The sequence below is a fragment of the Protopterus annectens genome, chromosome 11.part0 (assembly GCF_019279795.1).
Source record: "Protopterus annectens isolate FY-2018-M chromosome 11.part0, PAN1.0, whole genome shotgun sequence".
NCBI classification, from domain to species: Eukaryota; Metazoa; Chordata; order Ceratodontiformes; family Protopteridae; genus Protopterus; species Protopterus annectens.
The window spans coordinates 136,163,952-136,186,984 of NC_056745.1; the positions used below are offsets into that span (position 1 = coordinate 136,163,952).

At 37.4% G+C, this 23,033-nt stretch overlaps 1 protein-coding gene across 5 annotated transcripts in view; it reads left to right on the forward strand.

Annotated features, from left to right (window-relative positions):
- The first annotated feature begins 772 nt into the window (after window positions 1-772).
- The window catches only part of LOC122815212 (voltage-dependent L-type calcium channel subunit alpha-1C-like), a 2,602,552-nt gene continuing 2,580,291 nt past the window's right edge, over window positions 773-23,033 (forward strand). For all 5 annotated transcript variants that reach the window (XM_044087523.1, XM_044087521.1, XM_044087522.1 and 2 more), the window contains exon 1: window positions 773-912. The gene's annotated coding sequence lies outside the window, so the exon portion shown is untranslated. The remainder of the gene's footprint in view (window positions 913-23,033) is intronic.

Genomic DNA, 23,033 nt, shown 5'->3' on the forward strand with positions numbered 1-23,033 from the left:
GGAACGTTATGGTAGGTACATAACTTCTTATTTTTTATTAGGTAAACGCGATCTAAGGTAATATGAAGACAGCAAGGGAATTATGGTTAGAGAAGGAGACAGAGTCCTGGATCTGAAGGATTGAAGGTGCCGTGGCTGGATCCAAGTCCCATTCATTAAACCAGGCAAAAATAAAATAGCACGTATCTATCATGGTGAGTACATAACTTTAATTTTCCTAGCATTGACCTTTTCAGATCTCTAGCCTTCCTTTATCAGTTGGCATGAAAGCTGTGAAGGGCCTGGCACCCAAACCACTCTTTTTCTTTAGCTCATCTCAAGCTGACTAATGGTTTGGGAACATGGAAAGTGCCTTTGAAGCTTTGAAAGGTGGCGAGCTGTTATATCCATGGCAGGATATAACTTAGACAGCTAAGGCTACTGCAGCATTAATCATTTCAACATCTACCATTATCACAAGTTTACTTAATCAACTGTACTTTCTTGCTAATACTTATTTTGGTGATACTTGCTTCAGCATCCTCTCTACTGAAGTGCTACTGTTATGGTACGTTCTTGCCTAATTTTACCTTTTTAAGATAAATGTGTAAGAAAATGTTCTGAATGTAGATATGTGAACAGAAGTATAATGATTTGGTCAGTGAGTGCTGCTTCTTCCCGTTTATAGTATATTTAGTAGGGTCTTCAGAAAGCAAAAGAAATCTGTGATTTGTAAGACTGTATTTTTACTTATTTTTGTTTATTCTGATTGCAGTTTATTTTTTTATTCTAGACTTTTTAGTGCTATTTTAGAACAAGCAACCAAAGCTCAAGGGGTAAACACTCTTGGGGGCAAAGCTGCAGGGTTTGATGTTAAAGCACTACGGGCTTTCCGAGTTCTACGGCCTCTGAGACTGGTGTCCGGAGTACCCAGTAAGTATCACAGTAATATGTATCTATTTTTTAGATTATCAGCTGTATATTTCTACCATTTTTCTGCCTCACATCTTCTACTTTATTCGCGTATTTGGTTGATTTTCCATTTTATATTCTGTACCTTTTTGCTTTTGTGTATTATTAAGCTCAGCAATAAAAGCTGACATGTATTTCCTTTCATATCCAGTCATGTATATTTGCCACTGCTATGTTTTAAGACACACTGACTGTTTTTTATGCTTTAAAAAATACAGTTACAGTTTTTAAACATGACCAGTCTTCCCACACAATCTTATAACCATATTCCACAGTCTAAATTGTATTGTTTCTTCTATTTTGTATTTTTATTTCTGTTTTCTATTTGTCATTATAATTACCATATTTGTTTATGTCCAGTTATTTTTTTCACTTACTTTCCTCATGATAGCTTGAAAGGAAAATCCTTGAAACATGGTTGTTTTGTGTACTTACTTACTCTAAACTATTTCCATAAATACACGTCTAAATATAAAGAACTTGCAAGGCAATATTTTCCTGAGCTATCTCAAAACAACCCCACTAGGACAACTATTTTGTTGGAGGTGGGGTATTTCTCTTCACACTACCCTACCACCACATATGTAATTAGTCTTACATTATTATTATCACTTGAGGGTCATTCTGATTCAGAGAAAGAAAGTAAATTGCATAAGCAAAGAAAACCTGTCTCTTTTTTCACTGTGTTATTGCAGCCTTAGCTGGACAAAAATAGAGATCACTGTAAGTGAAAGCACATCCCTTCAAACTAGTAACAGACCTTGAAGAGGTGAAGGGAACTTGTTTTGAAGCAGTGTGTGCCACTTACCTGAACCATTTGTCCATATTATTTCCCATGCTGGAAAGTTTTGTCAGTATTTGTTTTTCTTTTTGTTATATTTTGTAACTCTTTTATTCTCCCCAGGATATTGTTATTCTCTGTTCATATTTCAAAGTCACTACATTTGGTAATGTAGTGACTTTGCAGGCTTTTTTATAAATCTGTGTTATATGTGAACTACAGCAATGAGCCCATACTTTTTCTTAGAATGTTACTCTGCCCCTTCAGACAACCTAGAAGGAATCCATATTTAATAATGAATCTCAATAAACCAATATGCATTGTAGACATAGCATCACATGAAGTTTGTCAGTTTGGAAAATGAACATAATCACACTTTGCCAGGGAGATTTAATCAGTACTCTGCTAAGTAATAATGTGGCTAACTATCACAATGCCAACACAGAAAATTAAGTACACAGATAATTAAAGGAGAGTTTACCTTATCCCAGCATTATTTTTCTTCACGTATCACCTACACATAGTTTAGTGCTAAGAAACCCTTCTGTACCTTTAATTTCTATTTTTTTTTTCTGTGTCAGAGATCATGAAGGTCTAAGGTGCCATGGCCTGTTTTTCTTATTCAATCTCATATTGTTTCAGAAAGGAATTTATTATAGCATGTGTGGCACAGGTAAGCAACAGACTTTCTCTGAATTTCATTTATTGACTGCCCACATTAGTGCATTCTGAGATTCTGCCTTAATGAGTTCAGTAAAGCAGTTTCAACAACTAAACTGAAACTCTTTTACCAAAGTAATTTGAAAAAGTGCTATAAAAATAACAGGGAGGCGCCACACTGTAGAACTATGTATGAAAACTGATTAGTACTTTTTGACCAGTAAAATGCTGTTTTTATCCATGTAGTTGTAGAAGACAGCATAGAATATTGCAATTAACGTTTATCGGCCATACCAGGAGTTTGAAGTTGCTGCTATTAGTCACTAACAAATGAACTAAGCTGTTAGAGGATGGTCTGTAATTGTTTAGAAATTACAGATTTGAATATTTAACAAAACCCTGCAATATACTTGTATACTTTGTTAAGGAAGAAAGTTGAAATATACTCTGAAAGGGTGTTGAGCATGTCGCAGCAAAGATTTGAATTTTGAATGTTTTATTTAATTAACCTTTGCTTTGTCACATATGTTGCTTTGTAAGTCTAATGGTGAATCTGAATTTGGGTAACCAGAGTAAAGAGAACAGGTGAGATTTAAATTAATTTTTCTCTTCTACTTGAGCTCTGAGGTAGTATATTTAAAGACTGCGTGTATGTGGGCAAGGCACCCTTATTTAGGGGTGAATGTGTGCAGAAATCCTCTGGCATTTTGTATACTAATGTTCTTCTTTCGGCTTTTCCCGGTTAGGGGTCGCCACGCAGAACGCCGGTCCATTAATGATTGGCAGTTGATTTTTACTGTGCTGAGGTGCCAGCCTGATGCCCAACCTTTAATGAAGGCACGCCCATTCACGCATGTCTTTCGAATGCCACGCAACCGCGGGGAGGACATGTAGACTCCACACAGAAGGCGCTCCAGCCGAGAATCGAACGGGAGAGCCTCTTGCTGTGAGGCGACAACGCTACCGCTGCACCACCACGGCTTACCGGCATTTTGTATACTAATGCAGTGTACATTATTTATGTTGTCAGTTTTGCAGGATTTGTGTGTATCATTTAAGTCTCAACAAAACAGGACTTGGTACTTTATTACAGTCTACTGTGAAAGAATTTTAGCAATATGTATTTAAAACAGTAATTCATTGAAAAATAAACACTGACATTGTTTTCAGAGATAGTCTAAGATCAATGTTATTGTAACTTAATGCAGAAACAAACCACCTCACTCTTTGCATGTAGATGTATCACATTAGGGAGATATAAAGTATATTGCTGGAGCAAGACAGCTAAGCTAAAACATTTATGGCAGTCCACATCATGGCCATTTTGGAGGTGTAATAAATGAAATATTTTAAGATTTATTCTGATCTGTAGCAAAATGTCAGGATATAATAAAAATGTATATTTTCCTATTTCTTATGTTTTTCTTTAACAAAATCTTGCAGTTTACCTATTAGAATAATAGAAGAAAATTTAAATGTACTATGAAAGGATTTTTATCGGGTTAGAATTAGCACAGATTAAAGTAGTTCATTGAAAAAGAAAGGCCAGCAGTGTTTCCAGAGGTAGTCTCTGAAGGTATTAACTCTCATCACCATCATTGTAATGAAATGCAAAAGCAAACCACTTCATTTTTTATATGTAGACTGTGCTATTTTATGGAGCTGTAAACTGCACCACAAGACGAAGGCCATCAAACTGACAGACATAATCATATCAGTATGGCAGTCCCCATCATGACTATTTTTTGTATATTATAAATCAATATGAGATATTTTGATGTATTACTGTAGCAGAAAATATCAAGATATTGAGATAAATATGTTTTTCCAGTTTCTGGGTGGAGTTTTCATTTAAAAATATGTGTCTAGTACTTTTCTTTCTGATTCTGTACTGTAAGTTTCTTTTTTTTCATGACTCCTTTCAATATGATTCTCTTCTTGAAGATTTAAGTTACTATCAGAAAACAGTGTGGCATAAGCATTTAGAAGAATACTTGAGGAAAACCTGAGGAAAAAGTTTTGAAGCAGTATGAGCTGTTTTGCTTGTGTAATGTTTAGCATGCACTTATGCTTCCGTGGTCTTACCTCTCAGTCTTCAAGCATTAAGAACTGCAAAACTGATTTTCAACATCAGAGCAAAAAAACGAAAATATCACTTTTTTGCTTTACACAGGCATAGGTCTTCTGGTACTAGACATCATGTGTTTAGCGATAATGAATGTATGCATAGATTTTGTTCAGTAATTTAATAACGTACCAGTAAATGGCTGCAAAATGTGAGGAACATTGGTAAATTGAGTATGATCAAAGGTAAACCTGTAGGCAGAACTCATTCCACTATGCTCATGTTATAGGAGCTAAGAGGTATAGTGATTTGTATTTCCAGTATGTTCATATTAAGCTGAAAATAATATTCAGTTCAGTCTTCTAACTGCTTTGGTAACCTTTCCTGAGGCTTTGATTTGGGATTCTTAATAAAAATCAAAAAAAGTCCACAGGCTTGATTGTTATAGACTGAATGGGGTGTTTTGTACTGCAAGTAGTGTACTCAGTTGTGCTTTTATAGTTTTGTTTTGTTTCTTTATATTTTCACTTTATGTGACATTTGTGAAAGTGATTCAAGGATCTTTGGTCCAAACAGTGTTCTTCCTATGAAAACTGTATTCTGCAACACATGGTATTGTAAATGTTCATATTTGCTTCCTGAATATTGCTACAGCACAATGCTTGACTTTGTTATGAGAACTTGCTTTTCTCCTCACACCATTTGGGGTCTAATCTGACAGTTATCCATGTCTGACTGAACATGACAGTGAAACTTGAAACCCTGAATTAAGCATTTCAAAGGCAGATTAGGTAAATTTATGCAGACAGTTTGCTCACTATGTACATTTTCAGTCTGTTGTATTAATTTACACTCTTTTTGACATCACTGAGGCAGGAAGTGTGTTTCACTGATTGAATACTGCTGCTTATAGACAAATCCATAGTCAAGGCACAGCCACATTTTTCAAACATTAGTCTGTTGAAGACAGAGGATTTTTAATTAAACTTTGCAAATCTAATTAATAAAACAGAAAATAAGTACATAGTAGCATATTTATGAAGGTGTTACTTCCCTAATGATTTGTAAAGGATTACCTTTATTTTATTTTATTCTATTTTACATTTATTAACCAAGTCAGAACACTCATCTATCTGGATGATGTTCAGGTTCAACTCGGGAGTGCGTAATGAATGATTCTGTTGCAAAAAATATTGAGTTCAATGCTCTGATACAGACAAGATTACTATAGATAAACTAATAACTGTTTAGCAAAGCTACTATCAAAATACTAATTCTGAATCAAGCAATGAAGGCAATATGTACAATATTTATGTATACACTGAATCGGAGGAGAAGAGAGAGAGAGAGAGAGAGAGAGATGAAAGGAAGGAAAATCTGGAGTTAGTGTGGGAAGAATTAGAGGAAATTCACACTGAGAGGTTATAAGAATAGAGTGACCATTTAGCCTGTGTGTGTCTTCAGAAAGGTATTCTTTATAAAATTTTTATAAACTTTTTACTTTTTTAACTTTTTAAGAGTTATATCATTTTGCCTTTTCTATAGCACTTTCAAGTGGCTTCCTTGTTATGAAATGATTTAAAATTGGGAATAGGGCAGATTTTTACTGGGATGGTTTCCCAGATACTCGGAGCCGGGGGGGGGGTTTCTTTCTTTATTTATATTTGTTTACCGGACTAATGCAGTGCTAGGTAAATACAAAATATTTCCCAAACAAAAAATATAGAAATGTAAGCAGTGACAGAGTACATCAGACTGATTACATAGAAAAAAAATTGTATATACATTCTAGTGAAAAAGCACAGTGTAATATACAATCAAGCAGGGTGCAATGTACAGTAATGTATGCATTAGTTTCGGAAGTTATGGAGGGTGATTCATTTGTCAGAAACCTCATAATGTACAGATGTGTTTTTCTTTTTTTCGGTTAGTGTGCTTTTCAGGTTTACCGGCTTATAAATGAGGGAGGCTAGAAATAAGGTATACCTTTGTTATGCTAGAATAATTTCGATTTAGTAAGGATTACAATTATATTCCTTTTTGGGTGCACTTGTAATGAATCTGAAGATGATGAAGGTTGTGATTTTTTGAAGCATGTGCTGTGATTAATAGGATATATTTAATACTGTCTGATTTGAAGCTTCAGTGAGGGACATCTTTGATTTTGTCTCAAAATTATAATTGAGCCTCTTAAAATTTCTGTATTTATAAAAGAACAGTGATGTTTACAGTAAGCATATAGTGTCAAATAGTCCATCTAAAGATTTCTTATTCTGCAAACAATATGTCCCATGCAAATTCTATTATTCTGTAAATATTTTCTGTAGACATTCTAAATTCACTATGTCAGTGTATTTAAAAAGCATCCTTAGTTTATATCATTTACTGTAATAATTTTTACCTCCCCCCACAATTCATATGGTATGAAGTTTGAGTTGTAATATGATGATGAAGTTCCATTTTGGAGTGTGAATAAAGGGAATGAAAGCGCTATTAACCTTACCTGCCTGGAGTCTGTTTTTTTGGAAGAGAGTTACCCTGTGTGTTCTTTGTGGACATTTGGTAATAACTACACTGAAGAAGGCATACAGGTCCTACGTGAAAAGAACATTATTCATCTGCAATCCATGGAGCTATATGATTTTGCTACAGAAATAAGAAAAAAAATGACAGTGCTGTAGCAAGGCTCTTATATAAGCTTCTCAGTATAGCAAGCCTTTTATTGTGAGGTGCTTATATATGAACCTTGCTGTAGTATCACATACAGGCAACTAAAGCTCACCATGAATTACAAAACGCTATGACGAGGTCTCTTATCATAGCTAGTTATTATATATTCTTGAAGTAGATGTTAAGAAATTCAGCTGTTGAGGTAAATTTCTTGACATCTATTTCTTGACTACATAACAGCCTGATAAATGATATGATCATAATCCTTTCAGTTATGTGTTGCAAATAAAACATTCAAGAGTATGACTGCAGACAGCATCAGAAGTTTCACTGCTTAATATAATTGCAACTATTTTAGCTAGAGCAGTTGTATAATTGCTCACTGCAGGGGGCTTGCTAAATCACTTCTAGGTTCATAGGCCAACAGATGCAAACCAAGTATGCAAAATGAAGTATGTTAGAAATTCTCTTAAAGATTGCCAGTTTCATATGATATAGGCATACTGGGGCTTACTTTCAATGAATAAACATACCGATTTTATAAACACAAGATGAACAAAGTTCTTAATTTTATACTAACTACAAAAAAAATGTCCAAAATGCAGAAGGTACACCATGATAGTTTATCAGCATTAAAAGTAGAAATTAAAAAGGTAACAGAATCATTATAAAGGGAGATGATTAAGGTCATATCTTTTATTTTTTGAGAATAAAATATTGCTTGCTTTTGACTTCCAAGATCTATGCACACTGATCAACATCTTAATTTCAGCTTTCCCAATGTGAAAAAAGAAACCAAGAAATAAGAGCCAGTGATATTGTCAGTAAAACTGAGATCCGATGTTGTCTATTTTTGTCCAATTCAACATGCGGGTTGTTGGATCCAATCAGATTTGACCTTGGCAACTTATTTTAGAGCTGTGGATCCAGTGTTTTGACTCCTCCCCTACCCATAATTCCCTACACTCCACTCAGTTGTCTCAGATTTGTTTGCCACCTGATTCTTCCAGATATTTGTGTGTGAGTTTTCATTTCATGATACGTAAAAGTGTTCTTTGTAACATTTTAGATATCTTTGACTCCTCCATTTTAGAATATATAGTATAATATATAAATTTTATTTTTACTATATCTCGAATGTAATATTAGAAGTGTGATTTTTTTTCTCTTACAATTAGACATAGTGTGTGTTAATTTTTTTTTATTTTCAATGTTTGTGTCAATTTTTGTGATGTCAGACAAACTTCAAGGTTCTAAAAAAATGCCAGGATTGTGGACACAAAATCCCATGAAGACCCGCAGTGTCTTTGTGTGTATTGTTTTTAGGCGTTGCCCATTGTGACATTTCTGCTGCTCTTGGGTCTAGGGCTGTTCAGAGCAGGAAAGAAAAACTTATTTTAAAAGAATTGCTTTCCACTCAGGCAGGGTCTTCATCATCTTCTTCTCCTTCTTCTTCTGCAGCAATGTTTTCTGATTCTAGTCCAGCTTTAGCTTCCCTAAGCAGTAGGATGGAAAAAAGAAAAGGAAATAAGCAAGTCTAAGGAAAAGTCTACAGAAAAAAGATCTGAAGAGAAAAAGTTAATAGAGAAGACATCTGAGAAATTGAAGAAAAGATCCCGGATCCAGCTAATCCTTCAATTCTGTCACCTAAAACACCAAGGCAGTCAGATCCAACAGCTAGTTGGATCCAGACTCCCTCTCCTTGTGCTGACTTTTCACTGAAGCCAGTGAGTCCTTATCCTACACCTATTTTACAAGAGAAATGGTTCTCCAGGCCCTTATTGATAGCATCATCATCGGGGTCAGTACAACCCACCAGCAGTCTTACTGAAATGGATGTCGACTGTATGATGAGTAAATTCTTAAGGACACAGCTCCAACTGGGAGTTCTTCTAGCTCTGTCCCCAAGGGGAGCTCCAGGTACAGGCCCATTAACCTCATCACCCTTTTCTCCTGTATTGGTTCACCTTTTGCATACAGTTTTCACTGGTCCAAACCTTTCCAGCACACCTCAGTCAGATCCAGTAGTTCAGTGAACTTTTTTTTAACACCTTTATTGAATTATCACTTGTGACATAGACAAATTTACATTTATACAAAAGTAATCAAACTGTATTAACAAATTAACATTAACAAACATTATACTTCCCATATATTGGTATATATCACCTAAGCAACATTACATAAATTATTCAATTCCAACTAAACAAGAAATATCTTTATTAAACCATCACTTATGACCTAAGCAATCATGCATTTATTTAAATTAAAACAAGCCACACAGACATGATCCTAGTTGCAAGCGTTTTACATCACAAACCTTACTGACACACTCCCAGTTGCAAAAACTCTACAAGTGCTGGTCTTTCACATAGGCTCCCTCTGTTTCTTTCTTTTTGCCTGTACTCTGATAACATTCCCTGATTGGGAAGGCAATCTTTGTCCTGCAGTCCAAATAGATTCTTGGCCTCTTCCCATTCTATTACCTTTCCCTCACTAATTATTTGTTCATAATACCTTGGTTCTTTTACTAGTTTTTTCCAATAAATTCCAACCCCCTCTTGTCTATTGTCTGTATCCCTAATTGCAGTCATCCCTATCTGCAGAATCTCCTTTCTGCATTCCCGTTTTGGCTTTCTTCTTAGAATAATTTCTGCTACTTTATGGATATAATATTCTGTATGACTATTGTTATTCTCCTTAAAGACCTGCATGCAAAATCCCAGTCTCTCCTTGTTTCTTGAGCTCCTGCCCTGTTTCAACATCATCACTTTCCACTTTGAATTATAGTTTTATGCTTGTGCTATGTATAAGAGCCTTAACTGTCTAGCTCTGAAATATGACTCAAATTGGGTAATCCCAATCCACCCTGTTCTACTGAAAGAATCAGCTTACCCCACCCGACTCTTGCCTTTTTCACCTCCCAGATAAAGTCTTTCAGCTCTTTATTAATTGCTATCCACAACTTCTACGCTGGTTGGTAAAAATGTGCCTGACTTGTGTATAAGACTAAAGGGACTAAAAACATTTTGATTGCTTGTATCTTACTACCCATATCCATATAACAAAGCTTCCATTTTCTCAGCTTTTGTATTATCTTTTGTTTAGTCTCTTCCCACATAACCTTAGCTGTCATACCAGAATAATTTTTTAATCCATACTCCTAAATACTTCATTTTATCATGTCCCCATAAATACAGATATTACTGAACCAATTTGTGTGTGGCTACATAATTTACTGCTATTGCCTGCAAATAGAGCCAGCTTTTCTTGACTACCAAACCAATTTTACCCTTGAATTTCTGAGTCCCTTATTTTCTTTGGCAGTGGTTCTAAATATAATGCAAATAACAAAGGGAAAAGAGGACACCCCTGCCTGGTTCCTGTGGTCAAGCAGAAATTATCAGAGAAGACCCCACCCACTTTAATTTCACCTCTGATCCCTCATATATCCTGTAATGAACCCTATATTTTTTCAGGAAATGCAAATGCTTCCATTGTCCTGCTCATAAAGTCCCAAATTAGTCTGTGAAATGCTTTCTCTACATCAAGACCTACCAATAATAATGGTATTTTCTTACATTATGTTTCCCTCTGGATCATCAGTGTTTTCTTAATGTTGTCAAATATTTGCCTCACTCCACAAAACTACATTGATCCATATGTTTCAATTTTAGCATTACTTTTGTCATGCCATTATAGACATGAACACTTTGTAATCGTGGTTTAGTATTGAAGTGAGCCTTATGAAGCTGGGTCTGATGGATCTTTACCTTCTTTAGGTATTAGAGCTACCATTGCTTTCTTGATGTTGGTAATTCTCCTCCTCTTAAAATACTGTTAAACAAAACCTTCCAGATCTTTATATTTTTTCCCTCCTAACTTCCAAACTTCTGCAGGAATACCATCTATTCATGGGGACTTTACTGTAGATTGGTTATACATCACAATTTTTATCTCATCTCCTCCTATCCTGTTAGTAATTGAGCCTCATCTACCTCTAACCTTGACATATTTAATTCTTTCATAAACATTTCTAGTTGTATCTTAGCATGGTGACAGCCCTTTATACTTTCTGTTGTCTGAGTTGTTATGCTAAAAGTTTTTGTGCTCTACTGTTATTATCAAAAAACAGTTCCTTAACAGCAGTCTTTCTAAACTTGTTCATATTATCGGGGTAATCCCTTATTTTCTGTTTAGCATTCTGCAGTTGGTCCTCTTCTTGTTCTGTGAGATTCCCCCTATTCTGCAATACTTAAACATTTACCAGTCCCTCTAAATAATTCTTGTTACTTCTTAACCATAGCTCCCGTTCCTTTATTTCCACCCTGTTTTTAAACTCCACTTTAATTTTATCACACTCCCTAGCTATATTTTCAGAACAAATTTTTATCCTAATAGCGTCTCAATAATCTACACTACCATTCCATAAATTCCTGTCTTTTCAACATATAGATGGGAAAGTGCCATTGTCTCATTTTTATTTCATTACCCTGTGTTTTTATTTTAGTTATTATCCATGCATGATCTGAAATAGTTACTGGGTACGTATCAAGACCTTCAATTAAATGAACATGCTCCTGTGAAATGTAAATTCTGTCTAGCCTAGCTCAGTTTTTATCTCTTGGGGAATAATATGTAAATTCACTACAACTCCTGTTACTGAATTCGCATCTTCCATGCCAAATATTTTCATAAATTTCTTAAAAAATCTACCTGCTTTGTTATACTTTCCCTTCTGTGCCCCCCAGACACATTTTCACTGTTGCAAATCACATTTCATTCCCCACCTGTAAGTAATATTCCTTGCTGAAATCTGATTATTTATCCCAGAATTTTCTTAAGCTCCATTATATCAGTTTTAGGTGGAATATATTTGCCAGTGTAATCCTCCTCCCTTGCCAGTAGCCCCTTAGCATTACAAATCTGCCATTATTATCTTTTTTTATCCTCTTCTATCACTATTGGAGCCCCTCCTGCAATTAATGAAGTACTCCTCTTTTCCTTTGTCCCACGTATTCCACTGAATAACCATCCTGAAAATCTTTATTTATCAAATTCACATGTTGAGTCCTTTCTAAGTGTGTCTCCTGCTACATTTTAATGTAGTTCACTACTCTTTCTTTTTTGTATTTATCTGGGAGACCGCTGACATTTAAAGACATTAGAGAAAGCATCATTGCATTAAAAAGTTATTATTCCCACCTTGTATGTATAACATCTTTTTTGTTAAATGTCTTGTTCCAGCTTGTGTTACATGCATACACTGTCTGACAGGTTGAACTATTATACAGTTGTTTCTTGTGATATCCATTTGAGCCTATGTCACATCTTACAAAACTTTTTGTTTTATTGAAAGCCCTCAAACAATAAAACAAACATCCACCAATACCCCCCTAAAACCTTTTAACTTAATACTAACAAACAAAACTATGTACATCTTCAAATACTGAAGTTTTATCCTCCTAATAGGAACAAAAGTCTCAAACTGATAACCATACTCACAGACTTGAGTTAAGCTAAAAGAAAGGTTGAACATGCTAAGACACATGGTGCAGCCTGTGCTTCTTCTAAGTGCTAATTGGTTTTGTATTTTCTTTATAGCTCTCCCAACTGGGAAAACCCATGAATGCTTTCAGAGAGATTTATCTCCTAGCCAATTTCTATTTTCAGTTTTTTTTTCATCCAATCACTCTCCACCAGACTGTAGCCAGTTTCTCGTTATCAAATTGTCTCCATGGAGACACGAGAACCAGGCAGCCAGTTACATTTTATCAAAATGTTTCCATGGAAACATGAAGACCAGCTGCAGAATTGTTACTAAGCATACATATGTTTGCTAGAAAAAAACTCATAATATTCAATATTCTTTTTCATCCACTTGCTTATTCTTAAAACTTGTTACTAAATCAGTCTAAGGCCCTTAATCCAGTCATTCCCCATGCAAGAATAAGAAAAAGCATATTATTTTTTTCTTTTGTCATGCTCTTTTAACCAGGCTTTTTTTCGTTGTATTGCCTATATTTCTTAAAACCGAAGAGGAAGAAAGAGAAAAGGGATAAAGAAAAAAAACAGCAATACCTGTTTATAGTCCCCATTACACTTAAAAATAACTGAGAAAACTTTCATTTATAGCATGCAAAGAAAACTATACATCACAAAAATAGTGCTAGTAAGAAAAAAATGTCTTTACTTACAGTTAACTTTCTCCCTCCTCTTCCCCTCCCCAAAGCATTTTTTGAACATTAATGACACAAATGACATATGCTTTAGAGTCCCCCAGAAGTCCAACAAATTAAAACTCCAATATTTCCATATTTTCTTTTCCTGTCATATTTCACACATATAATTATTGAATTGTAATCCCACATATCCTACATTAAGTTACTGGTTTTATTACTGTTCATCTCCATCTCACAAATCCTGTCTCTGCTTCACTTCCAGTGTACTCTCAGTTCTTCTAGTCAACTCTCGTGCTCCCTTCCTTCACTACAACATTTTCAGTCGAAACATTGGAAAAGGTTTTGCACGTAGACTCTTTCTGTGGTCTTTATTACCAGAACAAGAAGCAGAATATCTTTCTGTTTTACAGCTTACTTTTTTGTTGGGCAAAATTTTTATTTCTTCCTTAGTATGCACTTCATCAGAAAAATGATTTTGTCCCTCCTGGGAAGAATACTTTGAAGACAGCTGTTGAATCTCACACCAGCATCTCAACATTCCCTGAATAGTGGAATAAATTTGCTTCTCTTCTGCCAATGGACTTTGTGGACAATGAGTAATCATTCTCCACAAAGACTCTACTGTTTCCCACTTTTAGTACATCATCCTTCTACTACAGTTTTATCAGAATCAACTCCTTCTGCTGGTAGGATTGCATCTTTACTATTAAAGGTCTAGGTTTCTTTCTCATGGCCAGATTTGGAGCATACACATTGTGTGCCCTTTCAGTTAACAACTCCTGCTGTGGAATACCAATCCAGTTACTTATTTGTATTTTTCTAAAATGTATGCATTCTGTTCCTTCCAGCTTCTCTGGTATAGCTGAAAATCTCAGGTTTTTCCTACATGCTCTGTTCTCTTATTATTTTATTGAAACATCTTTTCCTGAGCAGTCTCATATTCAGCCAGCCTTTTCCTCATTTTGACCTCTGATTTTTGCAGCTTTATCACCTCATCCGAATATTCGTTTAAAGCTTCTTCCATTTTTTTCCTGCCTTTTGTTGTTTTTGTTGATATACTCCACCAGAGTTTTAGTTATTTTAACCAGGTCTGTGTGCAGTTGTCATATATCTTCCTGCAGTTTACTGGAATTCATGTCTGGAGGTTGCTTTGCTTTTATTGAACAGCTGCAGCACTTTCCACAGTCAGTGTTTCTTCCTCACTTTTTTAGCTGATTTTTTTCCAGGTCCTCTTCTTCTTTTTTCCTGAAATCCAGGCAGTACACTTACTAGCCAGTTACTGAAATTTACCTATAAACAGAACTCTACTTGCCTTCTCTGCTGAGTTTCTTTTTTCACACTGGGAGAGCTAGAATTAAGCTGTTACTCAATGTGTAGCCAACTTGGAAATTGGTCCAGAGAACTTTGGTATTGACTGCATTCCTTATTCTCTTGAATTTGATTCTTTTGGATTGAGATGAGTCTCTTAGCCAAAGCATTGGTGTCGGGTTCCCTGTGGTGGAGTGGATTCCAAGGTTTTCAGAGTCATCTTTTCCTCATGGGGACTTGGCACTCGATACCTCAGGTCCAAAGTCATCCATAGAGCCAACCTCAATTGGGCCAGCAAGAATTCCTGAGTTTTTGGATAAGGGGAGGACTTTCTTGGTTCCGATTGTGACAGTGACTTTCAAGGCTGTTGAAAGGACCTTGGCTGGACCAAGAAGTCAACTGCAGACCTTGAGTTCAGATCTGTCCCACACTCCAAGTAGATCCTGTGGCTTATTCTCCTCATACTGATTGACAGAGACAGCGTAAACATGTAAGCTTCAAGGATACTCGATACTCAAGTTCTCAGTCTGATTCCGACCTGCCTGCATGAGAACCCCAGAGACAAGTTCCTTTGAAACAGACATGCAAATGGAAGCACCTTGACTCCTCTCCAGAATCTGTCACTGAAGACAAAGATTTGGATGAAGATGAAAGTTCCCTTAGATACCCCTTGGAAGACATCCATTGATGAAATAGAAGGGGGATTGGTCCACCAAAACTCATTCTCAAGACGAATCTGTGCTCTTCTAAGCTTTCAGAACTGTTTCATCTGCATCATGAATAGTTCCCGCTCTGCATGCTGTTACATGCCATAGTGGCACAGAGAGCAAGGAAAGACCCTGATGTGGTAGAACTCATCCTCAAAAAAAAAAAATGACAGGATTTTAGTGGTGCTAAAAGAGAGGAAACACTGGACTAAAGGACCACCAGTAGATGGCATGGTAGTAGCAGCACCTATGAAAAAAGAACTGCCTGAGGGGAGATCTTCTGTTTATCCCCCTATCAGGAAGTTAAGGGTGCTGGACAGACTAGGGAAATGGACTTATGCTTTGGTGACTTTGGCATTCAGCACTCTGAATTACTTTGCCTATATGACTCACTTTCGGAGGTACTTGACCAAGGAGATTTGCAAGTCCCTTTCAGGTAACTTATTATTTTATTTATTTAACATTTGTTTACAGGGAAAGTCTGACTGGGACAGAGCCCATTTTCAGTGGAGGCCCAGGAAGAAATGCTCCAGACACATGTCTTTGGAATGTGGTAGGAAACCGGAGCACCTGGAGGAAACCCACGTGAATGCAGGGAGGACATGCAGACTCTGCACAGAAGGTACCCCAGCCAAGAATCAAGCAGTAGATCCTCTTGCTGAGAGGTGACAACCTAAACACTGCACCACTTGCCATCCAACTTGCCAGTGGATGTTCAAAAAGCAGTGGACACCTAATGGTTTACCCTACAATCCACATCTAATGTAGACATGCATCTGCAGTCTAATGTAGCAGATAGTATGGCAAGAGCAGGAATCACAGGCGTTACTATACAGCATCATGCCTGGATGTGTCTCTGCAATTTCATGTAAAGCTTCAAGGCATGCTCTGTCAATGACCACTTTGATGACTCCAACCTCTTTGGCCCAAAAGTTAAAGAAATGCTTACTAGGAGTGAACAGGGCAGTAAGACCCTGTCTTTCATGAAAATCCATTTTTCCATCCTTCAGAAGTCCTATTCCAGGAACTGAAGGGGTGGTAAGAAAATGTGGATCTGAAAATCAAAGCGTGACACTCCTGGAGACAGACCCCTCCCAAGCGGGGGGGGGGTAACTCAAATGGATGTCACCCCCAGGGTTAGAGGAGGACAGCATAATCAGGGTTTTCATGGTCCTTTCAATTAGAAACCCTATCAGATCTCCTGAGGGATTACCTGACAACTACACTCTGGAGGCAGTCTGAGGGACACTTTACCTTGCACCCAGAAGCTTGGCAGAATATTAGATTTCTGGATGCTAAGGATCATCTCCAGAGGCTACACCATTCCCTTTTTGTATCCTCCATAGAACAGATTAAGGATTCCCAATATTCCACCCAGGTGGTTGGAATCTGCAGCAACAGAAGTTTCAAAGCTGCTAGAAAAAAAGAGTTAATCAAACAGGTCCCCCTGGACTACCAAAGAAAAAAGGGACATCAGCTGCCTCAATCAGTTTGTGATACAGACCAAGTTCCAGATGGTCATGGTACAGTCCATATCACTTCTGTTGAGGATGGATGATGGGATGTGCTCTACAGATCTTCAGGACACCTTCTATCATATCAGAATTGAAAGGTAATCCAAAACATTTCTCCATTTCCAGCTGGGGCTAATTATTTTAAGTTCAGAGCACTGCCTTTCGATCTCATCACAAACTCAAGATGTTTACAAAGATTGTGGCAGTGGTAGCAACTTACCTCCAACTGCATGGGATCCAAGTCTTCTTGTACTAGTACAACAGCAAGCATGCTTGCTCTGCCTTACAAACCAACTAGGGATCACAGTGAATCAAACAAAAAGCAACTGCTTCCCACACAGCAGATAGAGGTCAAAGGATGCCATATCAACACAGCTCTTCAGATTGCCAAACTACTGCCAAACAGCTGTTCCCTGTAAATAAAAAAATAAGTAAATTAAATAAAATCAGTTTCATCATTCACAATGTCATTTCCCTGCCTAACAGATTTGTAATGATTTGCAAGGGATAATCATTCAGCAAATCCCAGTACCACACACCTTATTTTACTACTGTAGCTTTGAGATTATGCAGCCTTAGAGAAAAGAATGGCAATCATTGAAATGTTGAAACCCACCAGACCTAGTCCTGAAACACAGAGACTGAATTACCAAAAGAACGGACTTACATATATTAAATCTGAGGTGTCATTTCTCGGAATATTCCCTTTTCTCTGATGTATGGTGATCTCAGAGTTGGTATATGTAAATTCAGTGTGGGGGGTTGCACAGGGGCTACCCTCCACCACTACCATCTGCAAAAAGAAGTTTTAAGGAGAAGGGCTATTTTTGAGATTTGCTCTTCTCTGGGTTTTCAGTTTTTTTTTTTGGCTTTTTGGCACTGTGCATTTAAAGTGCTGCCATTTCAACAGAGAGCTGAAAATAATGGTTTACCTTTACATGTGCATATTGCACAAGGGCGAACAGCAATTTTCCAAAAGGCAGTTTGCAAAGTTTGCAAACGCTGAATGGAAAATTGTTTGAATGTGCAATGTGCGAATGCGCATTGCACATTCGACATACTGGGGCAGATTGCACTATAGTGGGAATTGGAAAATGGTTCCTTTCCCCACTGTATTGTGATCTCGGAGTTAGAATAATAAAATAGGGGAGTGGGGGGCGCATCCCCCACATGGGGGAGCAGGGGGGCTTGCTCCCCTGCATTACACTTTATCTAATTTTTTTCGACATTAATGTTCAAAAATCAGCGAATCGGCTTTTCAATTTGCTGATTTTCGAACATTTACAACTATCGCTGTTGTAAGTTTCGTGGTTACGATTTGCTTATATGAGCAATCGCACCACTGTGTTTTACTATTATGAAGGTAAACCGAAAATAATACTTTGTTTTACAAATAAGCCAAAAATCTGTACTTCCTTGGGGCTGTATAACCACAAAGTTACATAAGCTTTCATCAGTGATGTTTAAAAAATATGCAATTAGCAGTTGGCGTTTGGCAAATGTTAGATTAGAAAACAAAATTCCTGCTGCTGACTGACCACCTCTAGGTTTGGGGAACTGACAGAAATTAAACTGAAATAGAAAATGTGGCACAGTTTATGGAAGGTAAACAGCTGAAAAGAAAACTGTGAGTAAAGGTGACAGAAAATTGGCTAAAGTCTTATGTATTTAAAAAACGTCATTACACTGATTGATTACTTGATATTAAATTTACAACATAAAGTTTCTGATAAAGGTAAACTTTCATACATACATAAAGTTATCAGACAAGAAACTTTTTACAGTGTAGATTCATACTGGAATTATTTCACTTCTATTAATGGGGACCCACCAAATCAACAAGATAAACAATATATATTGGAATCTGCTTATAGAACTACGTCTTCCATTGTCTGGAGACTTTATACATGGAAATTTTTACATAGATCTTTTTATACACATTTGATGATGAATAAAATAAATAATAAAGATAATCTATGTAAGAGATGTAATGTAGAAATTAATGCTGACTGGGCTCATATGTTTTATGACTGTATAAAATTGAAAGAATACTGGAAGTCAATTAATGAATTTTTGCAGGCTCTTTTTACAGATAATTTCATTATTTCTAAATCTCTTATATTATTCAACACACCTGTACCTCAAAGTGTTAAAAAGGTTAAGCTTCCCTTGTTATGGTCTATTCTAGCAGTGGCTAGGAAAATAATAACTAGAAATTGGATTTCAGATACACCTCCTTCGTTAAATGTTATGAATATAGTGTGCCATATGGAAATAAACACAATTAGGACTAGAACAAACAGAAAAACATCTTATTTTATTGTATGGGATAATTTACAAAATTTGTTAAAAAAATTTTAATTTCAATAGCATGATATTTTAGTTTAATTAATTGATCTGATTGTAGTGGATGTCTTTGTAAATACTTTAGTTGTTTTGTTGAATATTATAATAATACCTATTTTTAATTGCTTGTATAAAATTGTTATGATATTTCTCTTATATGTTAAAACAATAAACCTGTTTTGAAAAAAAAAAAACGTCATTATATGTATTTTATAGAAGATATGGGAGGGAGATGAGTTCCTTTTGTATTTTTAGCAGGAAGGCAATGAATGAGGTTATTCTTTAAGTATACATGTGTGTGTGTGTGTGTATGTATGTATGTATGTATATATATATATATATATATATATATATATATATAGTTTACTATCATTATGTCAGACCGGACTCGGTCGAAAGCTGCTTACATCGATCCACGTCCGTGAAAGTTGACAATGCTGAATCTCGACATTGCCAAATTACGTCTTGAATGTGACCATGGAACGGGTTTTAACATGGGTGGAGAAAGGAGCGAGATTTGTACTTCGACAATGCTGGCTTCGACATTGCCACCATTCGACTGCCTGCCTTTCGTCGAATATATAGGCAGTTCATTTGATCGACATTTATTTGGTCGACAATTCATATGGTCGACACGCAAATTTGCCCCCCTCCCCAATGTTGTGCGACCCTGGAGTTGATCTATATAGTTAGGGGGGGGGTGGGGGGCAAAGCCCCCCACATAAAACTGCTTGTCGATCAAATGAATTGTCGACCAAATAAAAGTCGATCAAATGAACTGTCGGCCATGTGAAGTAGACCCATATATATATATATATATATATATATATATATATATATATATGCATATATACATATCTGATGTAATTTTCATTCATTCCCCAACTGATGGGTTTGGATCCAAGACTTAGATCCAACTCAGCTGCTTCTTCCAGAGTGTAGGATCCTAGAACTCTCAACCTCCTCCCATTCCCCATAATGCCCCACCAACCTAACGCAACTCATATCTCATTTGCCACCATTGCAAATTCTTGAGCATTATAGTGCATATTTTTCCTTGTGGTTCATGTGAGTCTTGATAACTTCTTTAACCTAACTGCCTCTTTCCTCCCTCACATATTATTCTTATTGCTGGTTCTTATTTCCATCTGCTTTAGCTTTCTAGCTACCTTGTGTACTCCTTGAGCACTCTTGTTTACAATTATGGGCAGTTTTCTCTTATTTTCCTTTTCTTCTGTTATTAAAAAAGTAGATACTTGTTATAGTTACTTGTTTGCTTTTGTGTTTAGTGGTTTAAGCCTGTCTTTTTCAATATGTCAGACAAACATTCTGGTTTTAAAATGTGTGTTTCCTGTGACCATAAGATACCAAATTCTGATGCCCACAAGGAACATGTTTATTGTTTGAGCCCTTCACACGTAGATACTGAATGTTATATCTGCACTGGAGTCAACTCTTGGGCACTTATCAATCGCAAGAACAAGTTAATTCCGAGGGTTCTTCTTTCTTCAAACTTCAGTTGGTGGGGCTCAAACCCCTAAGAAGCCTGATAACCAAAAGGCGGCACTCAATCTAAGGACAGAGAGACTCGAAAAAGATCACCTGACCACCCTTCAGCTTTGACCTCAGCTCCTTTCACAGAGCCACCTGCCAAGGTCTTGAAAAATATGGATCCACCATTACCGAATCCAGCTTCCTTGACTACAAGATCTCCCCGGATCCCTTCTTCTCCATTGCCGTTGGAGCCAGTTTCTTCCAAGCTGTCCTCTCCATTTATTGAGGAATTGCCCAGAAGGCATTCTAGATCTCCTCATACTACGTCTTCTCTTTGGGCCTCCAGGAGCCTCTCTGAAGTAGCTGTGGACGGGATAATGAGGAAGTTCCTCATGACATGGATACAGATGGGAGTCCTTTCTTATGCAACCCTCTCTGGGCTTGACAGCCGATTTTGAACCACTTCCCCTTTGATTTCCTCCTTCTCCAGTCTGTTCTTCCATTTCAGAGCCGTTGGATCTGAAATCCTTGGGGGTGTCTTAGGCAGATCTGAAGATTATTGTTTCATCATCTCTGATGGACCAGCACTGAGCATAAAGGAGCTAGAAAATTCCCAGAGCTGAAGCATTGGCATCGGGCCTAGGGCCTTGGAGTCAAGTTCAGAAGCTTTCAGAGCCATCTCTTCCCCTCAGGGTCTCTGTGTTAGATAGCTCTGGTCTGACTCCCTCCTAGGTGGAGTACTGATGGGACTGCAGGGGCCAATTATCCAAGATAGTTCAGTTTAAGATTTATTGACTTCTGTGTCTCCTAGGCACTCTGCATTCAAGGTGGTGTAGAGGGTCTTCTCTATGCCTACAGAACAGACATCCCTGTCCCCTTTGAATCAGATGACTTTACCTTATTCTGTTTTGCTTCCTGAGCCTCAAGTCATCCCTTCCACTGAGACAGCCAATCTGAGCAACCTGCAGCCAGTCCATCAGGGCATTATTATCTCCTCTGATACTTCAGTGGAACATCCCACCAAGGATGTCCCTCATAAAAGAATGTGCAAAAGGAGGCACTTAGATTCCCCATGAGAATCTGCCACTGAGGACACCGATTTTGATGAGAAGTAGGAGTCCCCAAGATTACCACCTGATGACATCTCCTTTGGAGACATCCTGGAGCTCATTAAACAAAGATGTGGTTGATCGTCTGATACCTCCTCCCAAGAGGAATCATTGTTTCTGGAGGATTTCGGGTCTGACCCATCTACCTCTTGGATGATTTCCCCAGCCAGTGAGCTTGTCAACCTGGTCTCTTGATGGGTATTGAAGGAACCGGACATGATCGAGCCAGTTCCTAAGAAATCAGATAAGATTCTTGCCTTCCTTAAAGACCGTGCACATTAGAGGAAGGGAGTACCTTTTGATGCCAGGTTGTTCCAGTGACCACAAGAAAGGAACTAGCAGAATAGAGTTCCTCTGTCCATCCCCCTAACAGGGAGTCCAGGGAACTGGACAGGATTGGGAAGCTTGTGTATGCTTCAGTGACCTTCTCTCTTAGGTTGCTGGATTATTTGGCACATTTTACAAGACTGCAAAGAGTTTGATCAAGGAGCTTACCCAAATGTCTTTTGGGGTCCATGTCCTCCAAAGAAGGGAATAGAATTTCATCTCAGCTGGCCACTCTTCATTCTGTATCTAATTCATCCAGGAGGTTGATCTGACATGCTGTGGAAGGTAAATCATGGGCAGTTGTTCAGGCATATCCATTAGAAGACATGCCTGGATGTGCTTGTGTGACTTTGCAGAATCATTAAACTCTTCTTTTGTCAGTGCACCCTTTGACAGATATTCCCTTTTTGGCCCCAAGGTTAAAGACACACTCTTCAGTTGTGAACAAGAGGGAAAGACCCTGTCTGCCGAGGGTGTACATTTTTCTACCCCTCTAAGGCCCTTCTATAGGAACCAAGGAGGTGGCATAAAGATGTGGTTTAAGAAGTCTTAGGGTCCTTTCCAGATGTCATGTGGAGATAGTTCCCTTAGGTGCAGAGAGGGTGAACTCTAATGTAAGATGCTATCCTCGCAGAAGAGGTGGTCCCAGAACCAGAGATCTAGACATTTTTTCTCAGATAGACCCTATCAGCCTCCTGAAAGGAGGCCCAACTGTCCCTCTCTGGAGGCAGTCATGGAGTCTTCTATCCCTGCATCAGAGAGCCTGGCTAAATATCACAAAAGATTCATGAGTACAGAGGATTATATCCAGAAGTTATATCATATAATTTTCTCAACCACCTCCAACTGTTTGGAAGAAAATCTGTGATGTTCCACCCAGTCAGAAGGAGACAGCTTCTCTACAAATAAAAAAGCTGCT